This window comes from Lactuca virosa, chromosome 7 (assembly GCF_052849685.1).
Source record: "Lactuca virosa cultivar CGN04683 chromosome 7, Lactuca_virosa_CGN04683_v6, whole genome shotgun sequence".
Taxonomy (NCBI): Eukaryota; Viridiplantae; Streptophyta; class Magnoliopsida; order Asterales; family Asteraceae; genus Lactuca; species Lactuca virosa.
Window position 1 is genome coordinate 266,609,835 of NC_136432.1, and position 21,890 is coordinate 266,631,724.

The following is a 21,890-nucleotide window of genomic DNA, read 5'->3' on the forward strand; positions in this document are numbered from 1 at the left end:
TCCCTCTCTCTTGTTTCTTTTATAAAAATTCAAATCTTTTATAAAAATATCCAACTTTTTATAAAATGTGCACCTTAACCTAGTTTTTATGCATAAAACTCTTGATTTTTGGTTTATAAATTAAGGGTAAATGTTAATGAGTTAAATTTCATTTTCCTTGAATGCATTTTCATAATTTTAATTGTTATAAGATCATATTATAAGGTTCATGATTATTTTTATAGAATTTTTAAGGTCAAAGTTTATAAATGTGAGTTTTTAGGGCATTTAGGGTTTTTGAGAGTTTGTAAATCTTTGGATATCAAAATTACTTGAATTTTGAGACTTCAAACTATTTTAGAGTTTCATAACTCTTATTCAAATTAGAAATATTGTTTGTAATTTATTTTTAGCGGTTTATTGGCATTCTATGTAGTGATTCCGAGATTCAAACGAAATTGAGGAATCAAGTATACTAGTCCTACTCTTCAACTTTGACTTAAGTTTCTATGAGACTTTGACCTAATTTCTACTTCTAGGTCAAGTGCATGATGTGTGAATATGATTCATGAAATGGTGTTCGAGTCAAAGAATGACCCGAATATGGATAGTCTCTACAGCTAAGTAGTTATAGAATTCACATATCAATGTGAAATCTATGCACACTATCCATTGATTCTAATTGTTTCCAAGTTTCTAGTAGGTTATAACTTAGCTTCTAGTTACTAAGTCTAGTATGTGTAGTGCCTATATGTGCAACTAAGTTTAGTCAAATCTAAAACCGACTCGAATATTGACGACTGTCACATCTATATAGATATAGTTATATAAATAAGGTTTAAACTACTCAGGACTGATAATTCGCTTTATTTCCTTTTCCTTGTTTGGATGTGGACTTAGGGCATCGGTTGTTTGTCCGAATGTCGTTTAAATCTTAGTTATATACTATGTATATGTATGTAAATATAAAAGTACTTCCAATCAGTTCAATACCTTTGGGTAGCAAAGGTGTACAAACATGATCAGTCATTCAATTACAGAGCTTAGTAGTAAACTATAATAGGTATAGTTTTGAAGGTTACTACTTACTATTTCTAGAACAATGAAACTTACTTGAATCAGTACTTACATGAGTTAGTTCTTACATGAATCATCTCATGCATGAGTTAGTTCAAACATACTATAACTAGAATAGGAAGAAACATACTATAACTAGAACAGGAAGAAACATACTATAACTAGAACAGAAAAGGACATACAATAACAAGAACAGAAAGCAACATACAATAACAAGAACACGAAGGAACATACTTCCTTTTACAAGAACAAGATAACATTAATGTGAAACCACTACTTCACGGCATAGCAATATACTTGTTATGTCGCGTTTTGTAACCAAAGTCTCCTGGAGGGAGAGCGGGCATTGTGTGTATAGATCTATACGGGACTGACAATCCCACATCCCAACTGTTAGCTACAATCCGACAGACAAGACATGGGGTGACAAATGTCACATCAATTTCGACGCCAGCAGGTCGTCGTGTTAAATACTCGTCAATCAGTATGGTTATAAGCACATCACATTTTAACCTTAATTAACAAATTGGTTTTAAGGTAGTTAGTGCTTCAGTAGTTACTTTATACAACATTATTGTACACCTTCATTTTCCCATTATATTCATATAGTGATATTCTCACATAAAAGGTAATGTAAGCTACTTTCTAGTAATGATAGTCATAAACTTGGGAAAACACTCGCTTTTACAAAAGAACAAACATACAAAACAGTCGATTCTTGGTATAAGACTACTTTCCATTTTACTAGAAAATATAGGATTTTCTAGGAAGTATATAAACATTTACATAAAACACTTACAAACATTTTCATCAAACTTATGCAAACATTTGACACTAAAATCCTTATGAACTCACCAGCTTTAATGCTGATCTACTCTTTCAAAATAACTTGTATTCTCAGGTCACCAGTAGACATGTACACTGGACCAGGTTTTGAGAAGACGGAGCATGTTCAAGAGTCGTCTTTTATTTTGATATATACATTTTTTGTGTCTTACAAATACATTCAGAACACACTTTTATTAACTATATTATTAATGCAATGGATGATGTTGTTGCTTGTTTACTATTGTGCATTGTTATGATACTTAACATGACGTCCTCCGCCCCCGAACGTTTCCGCCGTTCTAGTTTGGGGGTATGACAGTACATAATGATGTTGGTCGAAACATTTGGGAATCATACAGAAAAACATGTAGTTTATATATATATATATATATATATATATATATATATATATATATATATATATATATATATATATATATATATATATATAAATGTAGATGGGATATAACTAGCAACGACCATAGTTACTTATGAACTCGTTTCATACCATACGACATAATCATGCTTCAACGCGGAAGTAGCCAGCATACCGGCGCAACACTAGTTCTACAAATGGACCCTGCTACATTTCAAGTTGATGTAACAGCCGTCATGACAGCAGTCATGGTACAACTTACCAGTAGGAACGCAAACGGAAACGGGAACGGTGCCAGCAGTTCCAATCACGGTGGAAATCAAGGACACCAACGGTTGTGTTCCTGCAAGGACACTCCAAATTACAAACCTAAGAACTCCCACGACAATGGAGGATTACTACCCAAGAAACGAAAGTTCTGAAACAAGAAAAGGGGTCGCTCGAGTCAGGAACCTGCCAAAAGACAACAAATTGTGGCAGCCCATACCACCACTACCCCGACTGCCTCAATGCCGACGAAACCATATGATGGAAACCTACCTGAATGCCACAAGTGTAACCTCCACCACAAAGGATCCTGCCGAGAGATGCGCTGCAGTAATTACAACAGATAATGGCATCACGCTCGCTTTTGTAGGATGCCAACTCAACAGACCACCCAATCCACTAATGCTGGATTGGGTCAGGCTTGTTACAGATGTGGAGAAATAGGGAATTTCAAGAGAAAGTGCCCAAAAGCCAATAACAACAATGTTAGAGACAGGGGAAGAGTTTCAACAACGGGACCTGAGGAAGCGACGAGGGACCCCACTGTGATTACTGGTACGTTTCTCCTCAAATAACTCACATGCATGCATACTTTACAATAGAGGTGCGGAGAGGAGACTCGTAAGTCACAAAGTATAAATACATACTCAAACAAAAACCCAAAGAATTCACGAAAATATTTCCGGTAGGGATGGCTCGGGGAAGAACCGAAACCACCCACAACACATACCTAGGATGCACACTAACTCTAATCCTAAATCGACCTAATATCGGTGACAATAGGATACTTCGACGCAACCATTTACATGTTTTGGTTAAATCCTCACTATACCAATACCATATGTTACGAAAAGACCGTTCAACTTAACTTACCAGATAACAAAACCCTTATTATCTATGATGACAAATCCGACACAAACCTCCGAATCGTACCTTGCATCAAGGCTCAGAAGTACCTAGGCAAGAAGTACCACACTCTTCCTTAGCCCATGATAGGAATATGAATCAGGAAGTGAAGGACATCCAGGAATATTCCAGAAATCTGTAACTTCTCGATGTATTCCCAGAAGACCTACCAGAAATACCACCCGTATACCAAGACGAGTTCAGAATTGACTTGATTTCATGAATTAACTCTCATAGCCAAATCCCCGTATCGATCAACGCCAACGGAAATGCAGGAACAGTCTAGTCAACGGAACGAGCTAATAAGTAAAGGAATTAACAGGCCGAGCTTCTCACCTTGGGGAGCGCCAGTCTTGTTCGTAAAGAAGAAAGACGGATCATTCCATATGTGCGTTAACTGTCAAGAGTCGAACGAACTAACCGTTAAGTGCCGATACCCCTACCACGAATCAACGACCTGTTCAACCAACTTCAAGGAATGAGATATGTCACATAAAGTTGGCCCAAGGTCGGGATGCCATCAGCTCAGAGTTCCGGAGAAAGAGGTTCCCGAGACAACACAAGACTCATGAGGTCCACTACACCACGCATGATCTCGGACTAGGACGGGTGGTGTTCGCCCTGAAGATCTGGAGACACTACGTTTACGGCACCAAATGCACCATCTTCACCGATCATAAGAGCCTTCAACACATTTTCAATAAAAAGGAGCACAACATGAGACAACGACGTTGGGTAGAACTGCCAAATGACTACGAATGCGGAATTCGTTATCATCTGGGAAAGGCCAACGCAGTACTAGATGCCCTAATTCGGAAGGAATACTCGACCCGTCGAGTAAAAATCATTAACCATGACCATCCATTCACACTTGTCCACATAGATCAAGGAGGTGCAACTTGAAGCCTTGAAACCCGAGAACATCGCAGGTGAAGCCCTGCGGAGAATGGATAAAAACATTGAAGCCAAGGAGGACAGGGCTTATTATCTCATGAACCGAATCTGGACACCGAAAATTGGAGGGTATAGAGACATTGCCATGAATGGGGCTCACAAGAATAAATACTCCGTTCATCCCGGTTAATACAAGATGTATCTGGACCTCAAGAAACTTTATTGGTGGCCAAACATGCAGGCAGAAATCGCTACCTATGTGGGCAAGTGCTTGACTTGCACCAAGGTCAAGGTAGAATACCAAAAGCCCTCGGGTCTGCTTCAGCAACCGGACATACCTGAGTGGAAGTGAGAGCGGATAACCATGGGCATCATAACCAAGTTACCCAAGACAACGGGTGGACTTGACACCATTTGGGTGATCGTCGATAGATTAACCAAATCCACACATTTCCTACCAATAAAGGAGACATACAAAATGGAGAAACTGACAAGGACGTACATCAAGGAGATGGTACGATTGCATGGCGTGCCAATATCAATTATCTCTGACAGAGATAGCAGGTTTACCTTACGGTTTTGGAAAGCACTACAAAAGTCCTTAGGAACCAGGCTTGACATGAGTACAGCCTACCACCCACAAATCGACGGGAAAAGCGAGAGAAGTATTCAAACGTTGAAAGATATGTTGAGATCTTTTGTGATAGACTTCGGAAAAGCCTGGGATACCCATTTACCACTCATCGAATTCCCATACAATAACAATTATCACACTAGCATTAAGGTTGCTCCACTTTGTCGAGGAACCTGTGGAATCATGGACTGGATGCCGAAAGAACGAAACAAAGCCGCATACCTATAGTGAAGTTCCGTTGGAATGCCAAGCGAGGGCCTATATTCACTTGGAAACGGGAGGACCAAATGAACGGAAATACCTACGTCTTTTCCCTAGCTCGTGAGAACCTACTTAAAGTGCGAATTTCGAGATGAAATTCCTTCTAACGGGGGGATGATGTGACAACTGTCAATTCTGGGTCAAACAAAGCCAACAAGTCAACCAAGTCAACTCGGCTAGAATTAGGGTTCTACGAGAAGCATGACGTTTCCTAGTATTTCTAATGGACAAATTACGAGTGTTAATACAAAGTACGTCCTTTTCATAAGTAAGCGAATAAAAATCCTATTTAGGATTTACAACGCATAATTCGATAATTTAAGTATATATTATTTTGGCAAAAATAATATGTATAACATGATATACTAATTGCTTTGATGATAATGAGTTTTTTATGATAATTTCAAAATTTATGATTCAAATTTAGTAATTATGCATTATTATATCACACTTTGTATAAAATATCACTATTTTTATAAAAAAAATTACCACACTTTTATAAACTAACTAGATTTTTATAAAATAAAGAGGGTTGACTTTGTGGGTTATGGAATCCATAAACTAGACATGATGTTTCCCCTCTTCCCAACAAAACCCTTATCCACCATACATCCATGTATTACACCACATATAACTAAGTATTAACCACCATACAACCAAGCAAACATCACTTCACCCCACCCCACCTCACCCTCTCTCCCCCTCCCCATAAAATTTCGACCAACCCTCTCCCCCTTCACTTCATCTTCTCCAATTTCTTCATTCACTCATTTTCTCTCAAGAACTCTCCATCCTTCTCAAGGATAATTCCTCCTGAGTTGGTTCTTCAATTTTTGGTAAGCTTTCCTCCATAGATCTAGTGATTTATACACATACATACTAGTTTTGTTACATTTACACACATTTATATGTGTTATTATCCATAGGGTAATACCATCTTCATGTGTTCTTCAACCATCTTCAAGTGTTCAAAGCTTGAGGATCTTCATTTTCATCTCTTTATCCACTAAGAAATCCACTCAAGGTGAGTTCATATCCCTTCATTTTCGAGTTTTTCCAAGTTTTAGGGGGGGGGGGGGATACAAGTAAACAAATCCTTTTTGGATGATCTTTTTCAAACTAAAAATACAAGTTATGTCACTAAAAAATATCTAAGCTTAAAAATCAGCTTTTTACAGAAAAGTTGTGGTCTGTTCACAGACTGTTTTACCCTGCTTAAACTTAACATAGTTCAAAATTGTTCAATATGAAAATAGTTCAGGTCTATACCTTTTTAAGGACTACTCGCACGCGTTCATACGATGTTTCTTCAATTTATGGTGAGTTTTACAAAACAGCCAATCATTTCAGAACATTTTCGGACCAGTCTATAAAAATGAATAGTTTCACTATGGTTAGGAACCACTTAAGGTCAGGGAAAAATATTATGGACAAAATAGAATCATTTTCTAATCCCTGAGAGTTTACGGATCCAAATTTTGACTTACGATAATTTTTCTATAATTTTTCTAAAAACATGGACAGCAAAGTCAAAAACTAGAAATTGTCTTTATCGTACTAAATATTTTTATACTTGTGTTAGATGTAAATTTTTATGACATATTCATTTAAAAACATCTAGACATGATAATCACAATGTATTTATATAAACTATTATACAAATATTTTCAATAAACAAACAAAATAAACTATAATTGGTATAGTTTGGGAGTCGCAAACATTTTACTATCATTTCAGAAGAAACATATAATTATTTAAAGGTATAATTATTTCATCTACAAGAAAAAGGAGGTTTCAGTTCACGTAAATCGGTTGATACTAGTTGTGAGACATTTGGCTTCACCGTACCTACGACAGTACACAACTAAGACCTGCATTATAACCAGAGTCTCTTATAGGGAGAGCGTGACACTTGTGTATAGATCTATATGGGATTGACAACCCTGCACCTCAGCTGTTAGCTATAGCTAGACCGGCCAGTCTAGGGTGACAAATGTCGTAAACAGTTCCGACGCCTGAAGAACGTCGTTCAGGCAACTAGTCGCATTAGTATGGTTATAATAACTCACATAGGGTATTAACAAAAACTACTGATTTACGGGTTCTCATACATTCAAGTAGTTTTATATAAAGATAAAACTTCATAACACCGTTTTCAGGACAGCTTTACTTACATTTTAGTCTTTGGATTAAGACTTAAAGTTCATTTATAAGAAAATATTGGATTTTCTGGAAGTATACACCATCATTTTACACGAAACAGTTACAAACTCCTTCGCATACAAAAACGCTTATGAACTCACCAACTTAATTGTTGACACTTTTCAAAATCACTTGTATTCTTAGAAAACCAGTAAACAGGTAACCACAAGAGTTTGGTGGATGGGACGTCGTCGCATCACGTTACTTATATTTTGTCATATGCATTTGATATCATGTAAACAATGTTTTTGAGTACAATGTAAACTTATTAAATATTCAATTCAATGGTTGTAGTTCTTTGATCTATATTATTCAATTGTTATGATACTGTACATGAAGTCATCCCGCCCCAGACATTTCCGCCGTTCTGGTTTGCCCCTCCCATGATTTTTACACTTGCGAATCCCTATTATAATAAAAGAAACTTTTCGATTGACACGTTTCACATTTTTATGCACAATCATGCCAAATGTCATTTTCTTAGTATTATTTTTTTTTCTTTCATTTGACATAAATCCCAAATTTTAATAATTTTAAATTGAGTGTCATATTTTTTCCATGTAGTCTTCATTAAACTTTTTAATTTCTTACTATTTTTGTAATGCTTAAATTCACTTGATATAAACCCTTAAGTTTAAGGAGTTTAATACGAAATAACAATTTATTCTCGATATTCTTCATAGAATATTTTAAACATATTTAAAATCAAAAAATCTAATATATAAATCCCTGTATACAAAGAATTATTTTAATATTTATAATTATATATAATATTTTATCTTATTATTGAACTCTTTTATATCTCACCCGTGTAGTACATAGGTTTGTAACCCAATATATTAATAAAATTAAGAACACCTCTTCTGATCCACTTACCACAAAGTAATTATCAATTGATACGAATACAGGGGAGGGGGTGATTTCTTTTTGGTCTGATTTTTATGAACGCAGCGAATAACAATAACAAAGACAAGAAATAACGAAAAAGGATAACTTATTCGACAAGAAAACAAGAAAAGATAGATTTGATAAAAAAAATATAGGCCTATAGATTGACTATTGGTGAAGACAAATCAAGATCTATTGATTTGAATTTGAGTAAACCTAGAAAACACGTCCTAGAATTGACAAAGGGGCAAGTACGCAACTCAACAGAACATACGTTCTTTAATCAAAATTCATTCATCAATCAATGCTTCATAATGTTCGACAATAGGTGCTATTTATAGCCTTATAATGATTACAAAATGAAACTATAAAATAAAAACAAACTATTAAATAAAAAGGAAACTGTCTTCTAAAAGCTTAATGAAACCTAAATAAGGCAATACATAAAAGACTAAAAATCGTTTTCAAAATAATTAGAATCTTCCAGAATTTAATCCATGCAATTAACCATGCAAATCCACCGTACCATCGATCCCAAGTTGTTATCGCAACCAACAATAAGCACCAGCCCATTGGAACCAACATGAAGCACCAGTCCAAAGGAACCAATGAGAGTCCAATGGGTTCCATGGTTCGCAACCTGTCATAATTCGAAGTAGGTCGCAATCACAAAAGATAGCACTCCGAAACTAGCATCACAATTGGTTCCTTTGAGAAAATCGCAGCCAGTTATCATTCCGAGAAACGCAAGTGGACTTGTTCTAAGATTCGCAATCTCATAACGCTCTGAGGTTCACATCCAATCGTACTTATAAGAAAAGAAGGTGATTCATTCCGATGGTCCAGAACCAGTCGCAACCAATTGGAATCGCATCCAACCTCGTTCCAAAATAGTTTTCATTCACATCGGATCTACTAGTGACTGTGATGGCTTGCAATCGTTCGCAGTCAGTCGCATCTGATCGCAACCAACACTTCATCCGCAATCAACATCCTTTTCGCAACCAACATCCTTTTCATAGTTTACCCATTCGTAATCAGGACCCAACTTGGAACTTAAGCGGCTGCCTTTCGCAATCGCATCATCCCCTCCCCTTTAAAATGAATTGCCCTCAATTCCTCAAGGACTTCATAAAGTTGTTCTTCCATATAAACCTTCCATACGATCCTTCCAAGCCGTTCTATTCTTCAAAAATTATCACCCTTCTTCAAACAACTTTAAGAACTTGATGGATTCATTCCGAACCATGCCTTCCATTTATCGAACGACAAACCACTTTCTTAAACTCCCATTAGGACCCTACAAAACAACTTTGTAATAATTTGAAGGATTAACAGTAGGAATTCGAAAGAAGGGATCATGGTTTGTATTTGTAAATTGATGATCAACATGTCCCATCATCATGGCTTCCCAACTCAAATCACATCAATAGAATATGAGCCCGAACATCACGAACTCCCTCACACATGAATAATTGGGACTTGGAACAGTATATGGTCTAGAACTTTCGCGATTAGAACCCATATCCAAGGGTTCACAAACCTCCTTTCGCAATCCCTTTGTCTCCCCCAGATCGCAATGACATGCAACCTCATCAAACAAAGTCGCACCTTGACACTCCATGGGTAAATTCACATTTGGGGCTTCTTCTCATACCATCTACTCCACTTTCATATCCTTCTGACTCTCATCCATATATTCGGATTCGTCAACCTTTTCTTCAACTATTTTGTTTTTATTAACATAATTGATTTTTTCCACAATGGTTTCAATAATTTCATCTCCAACTATGAAATTAATACTTTCAATGAATTCCCCTTCCCCATCAGTGTCGTAGATAGGGGTAGATTCTTCAACAATTTCCTCAATTTCTTCAATAGACCTCTCTTCCTCAATTTCTTCATTAAACATCTCGTCTTCATCTTCGGTGTCATAGACAGGATCAAATTCTGGTGTGAGTGTGAGTGGGTGAGATATATGTTGGCCATATTATAAGGAGGGGAGTTCTAGAGAGAGAAAGTTAGAGAGAAGAAGTGTGTGTGTGTGTGTGTGTGTGTGACAACCATCAAATTCTGGTCAAGTCAAAGTCAAATAAAGTCAACAAGTCAAACCGGTCAACTCTACTAACTCTTGTATACTAGGGTTTACATTATGTAATTACGGTACAACTCGCTATTCTAATGAGAAATCATCAAATGAAAAGTCGTATATCTAGATTTTTCCTTAACCAAAAACTGTGGTAAGTAATGAACCAAAGCGATAAAACACTATTGCATACTCATCGGGAGTGTGTAAGATCCTTAAACATGGCTTAACGAGGTTTACAAACCTTGCGTTGCAAAGCCGGACACTCAAAAAGGTCACAAAAGAAGTCTCTCCAAATCTCTTTCACTCTATCTCTATCTAACTCAAATCTCTCCCAAATCTCTCCAAGTATCTCAAATCTCTCCCAAATCTCTCCAAGTATGCCAAATCTCTCCAAGTATGTCAAATCTCTCCTAAATCTCTCTCAAAATCTCTTTTGATATTTTTTTAATCATTTGGGGCATCCCGACACTTGGCTTGGTGAAAAACCATTTGAAACGGGAAGATACCTTGGATAATAGCCTCTTAGGGCCAAAGTCCCTCTATAGGGACCAAACCCTCCTTGAACCGGAGTCTCCTTGAGTAGCCGCAGCCATCTAGCCGCAGCCAGCAAGCCGCAGCCACCGACCACAGCCACCGACCGCAGCCACCTGGAGCACCGCATCCGAAGTCGCCTCCGGTCCTACCTGTCGAACCCGCCTGCGGTACCTGCTCGGACAGCATCCCCTTTTCTCTTCGAATCCGCATCTGCGACCAAGCCTTCACTTCGGACCTAAGGCTGTTAAGACCGGAATCACCCTCCTAACTTTGGATTTCCCATTTTCCACCCGGTTTTCGACCACGACTCCATTTTAAGTCCGTTTTTAATTACTTTAACGCGGGATTTTCTCCAAAAATCATATTTTAACATATAAGACCCTAAATATTCATAATTTAAACATATTTTTTATGGAAATCTTTATTTAAGAACAAAATCTAGTGGGTGAATATTTAAGGTGGAGTGTTGACTTTACCTTAGTGTGCAACATAAGCAACCTCCCATACCCACTCCATGACCAACCCACACCCCTCCCCACCATACCTAGTCACTTCCTTGTACTTTTCCATCAATCTCCAGCCATTCTCACGTCCTAAGAGCTGGACAACCCATCCTCTCTCCTCACACTTCCTTCATTCTCTCATTTTTCCTCCAATGATCACACTCCAAATTCTATCACCATTCTCTCTCAATTTCGAGACTTCCAAGGCTGATCATCAAGCTTTCTTCCACTCTTGGTAAGTATAATTCATTCTTCTTATGATAATTACACATCCTTCTACTCAAAATCATAGGAATCTTACACAAACATCGTCACCTTCATATTAGGTTCTCGATTCATCAAGGCATCTTCTTAGTGTTCTTGGGTAGAACACTTCTTTTCTTCAACATCCATCCACTAAGAACACATAAGGTGAGTTCATACCCCTATCTTTTCATGTTTTTCTTAAGTTTTAAGGGGGGGATACAAGATAAAACACCAAGAACACAACTAAATACATTTAACAGCCTTCATCAGAAAAGTTTAACTCCATTCACGGACTGTTTTGGTCAACTTAAACATTTTACTTTTCAAAACTGTATTAGGTCCAAATAGTTCAGGTTCATACCTTTGAAATGACTATTTGCACATCTCCATACGAGTTTTCTACAATTTATGGTGATTTTTGCAAAACTGCCTATCATTTCAAGAACAAATCCGGACCAGTCTATGATTAAGGACTTTTTCACACAAGATGGAGGTCACTAAAAATCATAATAAAATTTATGAACAAACTAGACTCATTTTCCAAACTCTCAGAATTTACAGATTCTGAGTTGGACCTTTGATGATTTTTCTATAAATTTTCTAAGAACAGTAATAGAAATGTTAATACTAGAAAAATGCTATCAATTTCATTTGCACCTTGTAACTTGTTGAGCAAGGTGTGTATCATTATGTGAATATATGTTTTTACATTATATGTCATTTTGCCTTAATGTATTGACATACATCAGAAAACAAATGGATTTTACCTTCACAAGAATGGTAATTAGTTTATTGTTATAAACAAAGTCTACGTCCATTGCATATAAATATTTGATAAACTATGGAAGTATAGTTATGTTGCTTTTACATTATAAACGATTATTATAAACTATAATAGGTATAATTTATGTTTTATTACATTTCAAACTCTTTACCAAAGGTTTTCAGTTCACGTAAATCTGTTAATGAATAAATTTGTGAGACATTCGCTTCGCGTTAAATCCATGTAACAAAGTCAAAAGTCCTGTAAAATTGTAACCAGAGTCTCTTGTAGGGAGAACGTGATAGTTGTGTATAGATCTATATTGGGCCTAACAAACCCACACCTGAGCTGCATGCAACAGCTAGACCGGCAGGTTTGTGGTGACAAGTGTCATTTAACTTGCGACGCCTGAAGAACGTCGTATTACGAGGCCGTCTGAGTCATAGTATGGTTATAATAACTCACATGTGGTATTAACAAAACATAAGATTTACGGGTTTTACTTCTAAATTTAACGAGTTTAGGTCGATTTAAACTTGCATAAATTTCTTTAAGTATGGTAAAATACTTGTACACTTCGGTCTTGACTTTTAAGACTACAATGCATTACACAAGAAAATATGGGATCTTTCTTGAACAAACATCATTTTTACAAGAAAAGAATTTTAGCATCACCTTCAAAAGCTTATGAACTCACCAACTTAATTGTTGACACTCTTTCAAAATTACATGTATTCTCAGGAAATCAATAAACAGGTAACCGAGCGCTTTTGAGGATGGGACGTTAAGGCGTCAAACATTTCATTTTTGTCAACATAATGTAATTGATTTGGAAACATGTAAACTCATACAATGATGTAACTTTTTCAATTATATTATTGTTGGTTGTGTTTACTTTGATCACTATTGCAAATTGTTGATATGATACTATACTTGAAGTCCTCCACCCCCGGACGTTTCCGCCATCCTTCGTTTGGGGGTGTGACAGATTGGTATCAGAGCAATGTTTATAGTGAACTAAGTATATCGAACCACATAAGATATACAAACTATAAACACATTTGGGACTAAAAGTCTCTGATTAAACATTTTTAAATGGCTATACTTTTAGAAAATAAACAGTTCTTATTAAAGGTATAAGTACATGCATACATGCTCGCATAGTGTCATAACTAGGAAGAACATAAAGTAAAACGAGGAGTTGGACACTACGAGTAGACCTTGGGATATGTAATCAGACTTGGGATGAATATAGCCTGATCAACTATATTTATCCGAAGTGTGACTATTGTATGCCGGGGTATGGTCGTAGTGAGCAACAAGCCTAAAAACTTCCCATACAAGAAAGTTGCTAAGAACCAAATATAACATTTAAAAATACTATAGGAGTATTTTGTAAAATTATAACTCGACATTTTAGATTAATTTCATATCTCTTACACCCCTATTCTCGTACAGACAACATGGCGGGATTCCATCTACCTGGAGACCCTTACTTCCCTAATGAGGGAAACGCTGGATGGCTCGAGGCAGAACCCGAGGAGATGATCGAGGAAGATCATGAGGAAGACCCCGAAGAGGTTGAGGAAGAAGAGGAACCCGAGGAGGAAGAGGAAATGGAGGACGAAGAAGAAGAAGAGCCAGAGGAGGAAGTCATCAACCCTCCTTACATCGCCAGGATGCATGCGAACCGCTTTGGCTACAACGGGCCTGAACCCCGTTGGGCAACGATGATCGAGCGATGGGGCCGTCAGCAACGACAACGATCACCATTTGATGATCAACGAGGTTACTACGACCTTAGTCATGGGGGACCGGCTGATAGAGCCCTCCCAGTCATGATCCAACAGATCACGAACCTTGGAGACCAGAATAGGGAAGTGGCAAATCAGGTTCGGGATCTCAACGCTGTTGTAGACACCTCGTATGCTCGTACCAGGAACTTGGAAAGAGACTTCTACCCCATTGACCAACTCATCGAGGACCTTACCACCGCTCGGGCGGAGGTAAGGGAGTACCAGATAAGGCACGCAACTCTCGGGGAGAGAGTAATCGCGGCTGAAACGCCTGATTGCAGAGCTTCAGGGAGCCTCGACCTCATCTCAAGGCCTCAATGGACCGGATGCCACCCGCCACGAGTAGTGCTTACACTACTCACATTTTGTTATAAACTAGGATTTTGAGTATCCGTTGGTGCTACTCTTTTTGCATGTAAGCTAACCCTGCGATTAAGTGATTACACTACTCAAGGGGCTATGTTATGCCAAAAATTTCCGTTACATTGATGTAGACCTGCTTAAAGGTCAAATTCTCCTAAACAATATGTATCAAATTATATCAATGAAATTGGCATGTATTTTATTTTGTTGCGATATTTTTATGACAAATCTCATAGCATGACAGTGCAAACAATTTGCTTTCGGTATTTCTGAGATTCTTAATGTGCACCTCCTGGTTAGTTGTAATTCTGAGACGATCGACTTAGAAATGGTGAGTCCGCCTTAGGTCCTGTTCCTTGTTTGGTTGTGGACCTAGGATAGACTCATTAAGTTCAACGGCCTATTGGACCATAATCACAAATAACTGGTGTGCATCGAGTGATCATAGGAAAGGACCAGGCATGAACAAAGATTACAAAATTACATTTGGGTCATTGCTAAATTCGGGGAGTTCGAGCGCAAGAACTTTCTTCATAAATCATTTCTGAATGTTTTAAGTCGGGTCATATAACAAATAATCAAATTCAGTAAACTCCGACTTACAATTGAAGACTTACCGATTTTTCGTCTTTGTAACTCTTGACAGAGCTATGGCGCCAAGGAAAAGACCCAGACCTTCCGGCAGCACAGCACCACCTCCTCCGCCGCCACCTCTACAGTTTGATTCCGTGATGTTCCAGGCTGCAGTAACGGCAGCCGTGGCGGCCGCAATGTCGCAAATAGGGACCAACAGCGCTGGTGGTTCTGGATCGGGTGCTATGCACTCTAACCACAGGGACAGTACGGGGCGAACAAGAGAGTGTTCTTACAAAGACTTCACGAATGGCAAACCTGATTTCTTTAATGGAAGCGGGGGAGTGGTCACACTAATGCAATGGTTCGAAAGGACCGAAGCAGTTTTCGAAATATGTGCTTGCCCCGAAGCAAGCAAGGTCAAGTATGCGGCATTCACTTTCACCGGTAAAGCTCTCACTTGGTGGAATGGCCGAGTTAAGTCTCTTACTCCTGCAATGGCTAACTCTATCAGCTGGGAGGACTTGAAAGCTTTGATGCTAAAGGAGTATTGCCCGAGGGGCGAAGTGCAAAAACTTGAGGAAGAACTGTGGAACCTCAAGATGTCAAGCACAGACCTTGAAACTTATACTACCCGATTCAATGACCTCGCACTCCTCTGCCCAGCAATGGTTACTCCAGAGGAGAAGAAGGTGGAACGATACTTCTGGGGGCTATCATCCCAGATTCAAGATAGTGTGATGGCCTCGAAACCCACTACTTTCGACAGTGCCAAGGAATTGGCACAGCAACTTATCGATCATAGAGCCAGCCACGGTACTGTTACTACCACCGGCGATCAAGCTAAGGGGGGAGCCATAAAAGAAAATTCTGGAACCACAAAAAGAAGCAGCCGGTGCCAGACTCCACCAAAAAGCAACAGACAGTTGATGTCCACGCTGCCACTCCCCCTGCCACTCCAGCACCACTGAAGCCATATGCGGGAACCCTTCCCAAGTGCAATAAATGCAACTTCCACCACACCGGTGCTTGTCGGGAAATGCACTGCAAAAATTGCAACAAGAAGGGGCATACCGCTCGCTTCTGTAGGACGCCAGCCCAACCAATCACTCAAGTCGCCAATACAGGGGCAAGTCAAGCCTGTTACGGCTGCGGGGAGACAGGGCACTTCAAAAGAAACTGCCCGAAGGCACAAACCCCTAATGCTGGTGGCGTGGGGAGAGTCCTGGCCATAGGACATGGAGAAGCAATCAAGGACCCCACGGTGGTTACTGGTACGTTTCTTCTCAATAACTCATATGCATGCATACTCTTCGATAGTGGAGCGGAGAGGAGTTTTGTAAGCCATCAATTCAAACATTTACTTATTCAAGATCCCCAATTGTTAAAAGACACTTACGTCGTAGAAATGGCAAACAGAAAGGCAGAGCACGCTAGTGATATATACTCAGGGTGTACCCTCACTCTAGATAATCATTCATTTAAAATCTACCTAATGCCGGTAACAATAAAAAGTTTCGATATAATCATCGGTATGGATTGGTTAAGTTCTCATCGTGCCGACATTTTATGTTACGAAAGGGCCGTTCGCCTCAATCTGCCAAGTGGCGAAACTCTTCTCGTCTACGGTGATAAACCCAGTGCAAACTTACAAATCATCTCTTGCGTCAAGGCTCAAAAGTATCTCCGAAAGGAATACCACGCCTTCTTAGCCCACATAGTAGATAAGAAACAAGAGATGAAGGATATCAAAGACATTCCAGAAGTGTGCAACTTTCCCAACGTATTCCCTGAAGACCTTCCAGGCGTACCCCTCGCGCGGCAAGTCGAATTCCGAATCGACTTGGTCCCCGGAGCTACCCCAGTAGCCAAAGCCCCATACAGCCTAGCGCCGGCAGAAATGCAAGAATTGTCCAGTCAATTGAACGAGCTGTTAAGCAAAGGGTTCATCAGGCCGAGCTTTTCACCTTGGGGAGCACCGGTCATGTTTGTAAAGAAGAAGGACGGATCTTTTCGCATGTGCATTGACTACCGCGAGTTAAATAAGCTTACCATCAAAAACCGATACCCTCTACCCCGAATCGACGACCTCTTCGACCAACTTCAAGGAGCAAGCTACTTTTCAAAAATCGATCTGAGGTCGGGTTACCATCAGCTACGAGTTCAAGAAGAAGATATCCCCAAGACAGCCTTCAGAACTCGTTATGGGCACTACGAGTTTGTAGTGATGCCCTTCGGATTAACCAACGCACCTGCGGTATTCATGGACCTGATGAATCGAGTGTGTCGACCCTACTTAGACAAGTTTGTGATCGTGTTCATCGACGATATTTTGGTCTACTCACGAAGCAAGGAAGAGCATCACCAACACCTGCGACAAGTACTAGAGACGTTGAGAGCTGAGAAGCTTTATGCTAAATTCTCTAAGTGCGAGTTCTGGATCCGAGAAGTGGATTTCCTTGGCCATATGGTTAGTGAGAGAGGGATACATGTGGACCTCTCCAAAATCAAAGCAATCGAGAACTGGTCAGCGCCTACAACACCAACAGAAATCCGACAATTCTTGGGACTTGTTGGATACTACCGAAGATTCATCCAAAACTTCTCCAAGATCGCTAAACCGCTCACCACCTTGACTCAGAAAGGTGTGATGTTTAAATGGGAAGATAAACAAGAAGCTGCCTTCCAAACGTTAAAGCAAGCCCTGTGCAGCGCACCAATTCTGTCTCTGCCAGAAGGGACCGAAGACTTTGTAGTCTACTGCGACGCATCAAACCAGGGACTTGGGTGTGTATTAATGCAATGAGGAAAGGTCATTGCCTACGCGTCAAGGCAATTGAAAACGCACGAGCTCAACTACGCCACGCATGACCTTGAATTGGGAGCAATAGTGTTTGCCCTAAAGATCTGGAGGCACTACCTTTACGGAACAAAGTGTACTGTCTTTACCGATCACAAGAGCCTTCAACACATTCTCAACCAAAAGGAGCTCAACATGAGACAGAGACGATGGGTAGAGCTATTGAACGATTACGAGTGTGAGATTCGTTATCACCCAGGTAAGGCAAACGTAGTAGCAGATGCCCTAAGTCGAAAGGAATACTCGGGGCGCCGAGTAAAGTCATTAACAATGACAATCCATTCACATCTGTCTACTCAAATCAAAGAGGCTCAGTTGGAGGCCTTACAACCGGAAAATGTAACGGGTGAGGCATTAAGAGGAATGGATAAAAACCTAGAAGTCAAAGACGACGGAGCTCATTACCTCATGAACCGAATCTGGACACCGAAGTTCGGTGGTTTCCGAGACGTCGTCATGAACGAAGCACACAAGACTCGATACTCCATCCACCCAGGTTCAGATAAGATGTACCTGGATCTCAAGAAGTTGTACTGGTGGCCAAACATGAAAGCCGAAATTGCTACCTATGTAGGCAAGTGTTTGACTTGCGCCAAGGTCAAGGTAGAATATCAGAAACCCTCAGGACTTCTACAACAGCCTGATATACCTGAGTGGAAGTGGGAACGGACAACCATGGACTTTATAATCAAGCTACCCAAGACCACGGGCGGGCTTGATACCATATGGGTAATCGTAGAAAGATTGACCAAATCAGTGCACTTCCTGCCAATAAAGGAAACCGACAAGATGGAGAAACTGACTAGGACGTACATCAAAGAGATTGTACGACTGCATGGCGTGCCAAAATCCATTATCTCAGACATGGATAGTCGACTTACCTCGCGATTCTGGCAATCACTTCAGAAGTCCTTGGGAACTAGGCTGGACATGAGTACAGCCTATCACCCACAAACTGACGGGCAAAGTGAGAGGACTATTCAGACGCTAGAAGACATGCTTAGAGCGTGTGTGATAGACTTTGGTAAATCTTGGGATATCCATTTACCACTTGTCGAATTCTCATACAATAACAGTTATCACACTAGCATCAAGGTTGCACCATTTGAAGCCCTCTATGGTCGCAAGTGCAGATCACCTCTGTGTTGGGCTGAAGTGGGTGACACGCAACTAGCTAAGGGACAAGTCCCTAATAGCACCCTCACTGGCCCGGAGATAATAAGGGAAACTACAGAGAAGATAGTTCAAATCCGAGAACAGTTAAAAGCTTCTAGAGACAGACAGAAAAGTTACGCGGATAACAGACGAAAGCCCTTGGAATTCCAGGTTGGAGACCGCGTGCTAGTAAAGGTCTCACCCTAGAAGGGTTTAATACGTTTCGGCAAATGAGGAAAACTAAATCCTAGATACATCGGACCATTCGAGATCCTCGCTAGGATTGGCCCAGTAGCTTACAAGCTTCGCCTACCACAGGAACTTAATAACGTACATCCTACCTTCCACGTATCGAACTTAAAGAAATGTCTATCCGACGAGACCCTCGTGATACCCCTCGACGAAATTGAAATCAACGAGAGTCTCCACTTCGTGGAAGAACCGGTAGAAATCATGGATCGAGAGATCAAAAGAACAAAGCAAAGTCGTATTCCCATTGCGAAGGTCCGCTGGAACGCTAAACGAGGACCCGAATTCACCTGGGAACGCGAGGATCAGATGAAACAAAAGTATCCACATCTCTTCCCAAATTCTTGAAGTCCCAGTCAAAAGGCTAATTTCGGGACGAAATACCTTCTAACGGGGGGATGATGTGACAACCGTCAAATTCTGGTCAAGTCAAAGTCAAATAAAGTCAACAAGTCAAACCGGTCAACTCTACTAACTCTTGTATACTAGGGTTTACATTATGTAATTACGGTACAACTCGCTATTCTAATGAGAAATCATCAAATGAAAAGTCGTATATCTAGATTTTTCCTTAACGAAAAATTGTGGTAAGTAATGAACCAAAGCGATAAAACACTATTGCATACTCATCGGGAGTGTGTAAGATCCTTAAACATGGCTTAACGAGGTTTACAAACCTTGCGTTGTAAAGCCGGACACTCAAAAAGGTCACAAAAGAAGTCTCTCCAAATCTCTTTCACTCTATCTCTCTCTAACTCAAATCTCTCCCAAATCTCTCCAAGTATCTCAAATCTCTCCCAAATCTCTCCAAGTATGTCAAATCTCTCCAAGTATGTCAAATCTCTCCCAAATCCCTCTCAAAATCTCTTTTGATCTTTTTGTAATCATTTGGGGCATCCCGACACTTGGCTTGGTGAAAAACCATTCGAAACGGGAAGATACCTTGGAAAATAGCCTCTTAGGGCCGAAGTCCCTCTATAGGGACCAAACCCTCCTTGAACCGGAGTCTCCTTGAGTAGCCGCAGCCATCTAGCCGCAGCCAGCGAGCCGCAGCCACCAACCGCAGCCACCTGGAGCACCGCATCCGAAGTCGCCTCCGGTCCTACCTGCCGAACCCGCCTGCGGTACCTGCTCGGATCGCAACCCCTTTTCTCTTCGAATCCGCATCCGCGACCAAGCCTTCACTTCGGACCTAAGGCTGTTAAGACCGGAATCACCCTCCTAACTTCGGATTTCCCATTTTCCACCCGGTTTTCGACCACGACTCCATTTTAAGTCCGTTTTTAATTACTTTAACGCGGGATTTTCTCCAAAAATCATATTTTAACATATAAGACCCTAAATATTCATAATTTAAACATATTTTTTATGGAAATCTTTATTTAAGAACAAAATCTAGTGGGAGAATATTTGAGGTGGAGTGTTGACTTTACCTTAGTGTGCAACATAAGCAACCTCCCATACCCACTCCATAACCAACCCACACCCCTCCCCACCATACCTAGTCACTTCCTTGTACTTTTCCATCAATATCCAGCCATTCCCACGTCTTAAGAGCTGGACAACCCACCCTCTCTCCTCACACTTCCTTCATTCTCTCATTTTTCCTCCAAGGATCACACTCCAAATTCTCTCACCATTCTCTCTCAATTTCGAGACTTCCAAGGCTGATCATCAAGCTTTCTTCCACTCTTGGTAAGTATAATTCATTCTTCTTATGATTATTACACGTCCTTCTACTCAAAATCATAGGAATCTTACACAAACATCGTCACCTTCATGTTAGGTTCTCGATTCATCAAGGCATCTTCTTAGTGTTTTTGGGTAGAACACTTCTTTTCTTCAACATACATCCACTAAGAACACATAAGGTGAGTTCATACCCCTATCTTTTCATGTTTTTCTTAAGTTTTAAGGGGGGAATACAAGATAAAACACCAAGAACTCAACTAAATACATTTAACAGCCTTCATCAGAAAAGTTTAACTCCATTCACGGACTGTTTTGGTCAACTTAAACATTTTAGTTTTCAAAACTGTATTAGGTGCAAATAGTTCAGGTTCATACCTTTAAAATGACTATTTGCACATCTCAATACGAGTTTTCTATAATTTATGGTGATTTTTGCAAAACTGTCTATCATTTCAAGAACAAATCCGGACCAGTCTGTGATTAAGGACTTTTTCACACAAGATGGGGGTCACTAAAAATCATAATAAAATTTATGAACAAACTAGACTCATTTTCCAAACTCTCAGAATTTACAGATTCTGAGTTGGACCTTTGATGATTTTTCTATAAATTTTCTAAGAACAGTAATAGAAATGTTAATACTAGAAAAATGCTATCAATTTCATTTGCACCTTGTAACTTGTTGAGCAAGGTGTGTATCATTATGTGAATATATGTTTTTACATTATATGTCATTTTGCCTTAATGTATTGACA